We start from the raw sequence: 3,242 nt of genomic DNA on the forward strand, positions 1-3,242 counted from the left end.
AAGAAACTTCTTTCAAAAACACTATGGTGTTGCATTTTATTAGCTGATCCCATTGGCATGTAAATCCATGTGGGTAAATGAGTGAGTGGCAATAGCTGGGCAAACACTCTACTTCCATATTCAGAGCATATAAACACTCAATACATATTTAAAGCCATTCCCCATCAGTGAATCCAGGATGGATGGTCCGCTGGGACGCACCCATGTGTGTGGTCAGACAGAATGAGCAGGATGTAGATCAATCCTTATTAAAACACACCCCGAGAGAACACAAACTGGGGCAGGCCCATAAAAAGCTAGTTGTGAGAGGACTAGTTAGGGCTCAGAGAATATAAACAGATTATAATATTTGGTAAAGCAGTTAACGTAATCACCGTGTGCCATATTCATCAGAGAAGTTGAGACTGCATGACTAATAAATTCACCCCATGGGAATACAAAGGCATGTTTTAATTTGTTTTCACAGATTGACATGCACTTTGAATGCATTGCACATTGCATTCTCTTATAGTGTGTGAACAGGAAGGCACCAAATGAGCTGGAACTAAAGGGGGGTTTGGTTAGAACAATGACCCAGATGAGCTGATCAAACATATGACATCAGCGTGGTCCGCAGCCAGACCCCCCACCCCAGGCTAGGGCTGCTTTTACGGCCCCACCAATCATCTGCATCACTGCTGCTGAGAAGGGGGCTTGTTGGGTCGGACCCCGCAATGCTGACTTCTGCAAACAAGACAACAGCAATAATTCACAGCACACATTATGCAGAAACAGTTCATATACATGGCTATGAAGAAAGAATGATGGGACAAAACCTGTCATTTTAAAGGAGAAACAGCTTTTTAATGTGAACAAATTGAAGTCAAGATCAGATTAAGACCTAACCCCAAAATACAGACCATATAATAATAAATAAATATTAGTTCATTATATTTGCACATTGCCAATACAAAAGTAAGCTTTGACCATTTTTTACTTTTCATATAAAAAGGAAATGCAAACACAACTCATAAGCTTGGAATATGTTTTTTTTTTCTTTAAAGAAATTAATATTTAATTTTTATATATAAAATTTTAAATTTTTATTTTTTCATCAAATAATCCTAAAATCTAGAAAAATGAAAAAAATGAACGAACACACACACACACACACACACACACACACACACACACACATATTAAGAAGCACATCTGTTTTCAAAATAACAAAAACAAACACATACTTGTCACAGAAAGACATTTAAATACTAGCAGGGACACCAATACACAAAGGAAAAATTGAAATCGCATCATATGACCCCTTTAAGAGTGACAAAGGGATATATGATACTGCACTGTAAAAATACTTATTTTGAACATTTTGTACTCAACCAATTTTGTTCAATAGACACATGAACTTGACATATGGGACAATACAGATGAATGAACCATTTGAACTCTCAGCCCAGTTCTTGTGAGTTTTCTTGGTTTCATGCCATAACTTTCAGCCCAGTTGCTTTTGCTGTTTCGCCTTCATTTTAAAGAGTGCATTAAATATGAGAGGGTTATGATACTAAACCTAAGGCTCTATCAAAATACAAAGTTTGAATCTTTTTACTGATATTTTTTTTCATAAGTTAAGTTCAAAATTTGTTAAATTATATCACAGTTTATGATACCGAAAATGACAGAGAATCAGCATTGTATAGACACAATGCTATAGATAGCATCATGTTATTGAAGCATCACACGGAATAGAAAGTGTCAGTAAGTCAAGTAGGTGGATTTAACCTTGTGAGAGCATGTGTGAGGTTTATAAGTACCGGTATGTGTTGTGCTCTCACTTGTGCCGAAAAGTCATGTCAGCTTGACAGTAGGGCTGTGCGATTTGGGGGAAAATATCAAATTGTGATTTTTTTTTGACAGATATTGCGATTTGATTTGCGATTTTAAATTTGCAAAGTCAAGCTTCAGCTCAATATTGTCAATAATGTGCAGCACAGTATGGGTATCATTACCCTACTGAAAAAAAACAATAGAAACCATCACAGAAATTCTTATAGTTTCCATTAAACCATTACAAAATTCCTTTTTGTTTTGGGCATTATTCCAATAGGAATTACTGTTGTTCTATTGGTTGCCATCTGCCAGATTACATCCCACCAATAGAATCCATCAAATACTAGTAGACACCATTATAGTTTACATTAAAACCAATACAATTCCCATTATAACGCTGAAATCCATTAAATGTTTTATTGTGTTTTGGGAGGGGTTCTACTGTGTGAGTGCGGCAAGCATGAACGGCTTGTCCGTGACGTGCGATTCGCGCCGCGTGTATGAGAAGCATTCACAGACACGGGCTGTGTGTGCGCTCTTCTGAATTGGGAATAGCCAACATGCATTATAAACTTATTTCAAATTAATCTGCGGAGGTGCGCTTACTCTTGCCCAGAGCAAGTAAGACTGCAACTCAAGGCTGGCAGTCATGCATATGCTCAGGAACAGAGTAATATCGCGTCCACATCGCAAGCTTTGCGATTAGCAAATCGCAACGTCTCAAATCGCGATTCGATTCGATTTCGATTAATCGCACAGCCCTACTTGACAGTGGTTTGAGAATCATGCCACTAATGTTTTGACCCACGTCAAAATCCATGTGTGTGTTTGTTCTTTGACCTTTGATCACGCATTCCTCTGTATTTGTCCATCCTGCTTTTGGAGGCCCCCCAATGCTACATATTTTAGACGTCCTCCATTACATACGATTGTTTAGATGAAAGGGAATGTTGTGGCAAATAAAAAAACAATTCCGAATAAGAGACAAATATACCAATTGTCTTTGAGTTTTATTTTCTTGCAAGAAAAGGCCAGCAGTCATACAGTCACTCAGAGTGGCTGCAGAGTGTGACAGTGAAGGGAGGGCGTCCTTCCTCTCTTACAGTCTCATCTCTCAGAATGTTATCTCTCTAGGCCAATGATGGTATTTTCAACCACATTCTTAGACTTGCTTATCATATTCTGTCCTTGGGTGGAGGCCGTCCTGTCACGTACCAACACCCTTTTACCATTCCATTACAATTCCATATTAGAATAAGGATTGTGTGTGCTCTTTTACTGTCACACACATCTTAAAGGGGTCATCGGATGCAAAATTCACTTTTGTTGTTGTTTGAACATAAATGTGTGTTAGCAGTGTGTGTACACATCCACCCTATAATGATAAAAATCCACCCAGTGTTTTTTTTTTTTTTTTTTTTTTT

The sequence above is a fragment of the Sinocyclocheilus anshuiensis genome, unplaced genomic scaffold (assembly GCF_001515605.1).
Source record: "Sinocyclocheilus anshuiensis isolate Anshui unplaced genomic scaffold, SAMN03320099.WGS_v1.1 scaffold679, whole genome shotgun sequence".
NCBI lineage: Eukaryota > Metazoa > Chordata > Actinopteri > Cypriniformes > Cyprinidae > Sinocyclocheilus > Sinocyclocheilus anshuiensis.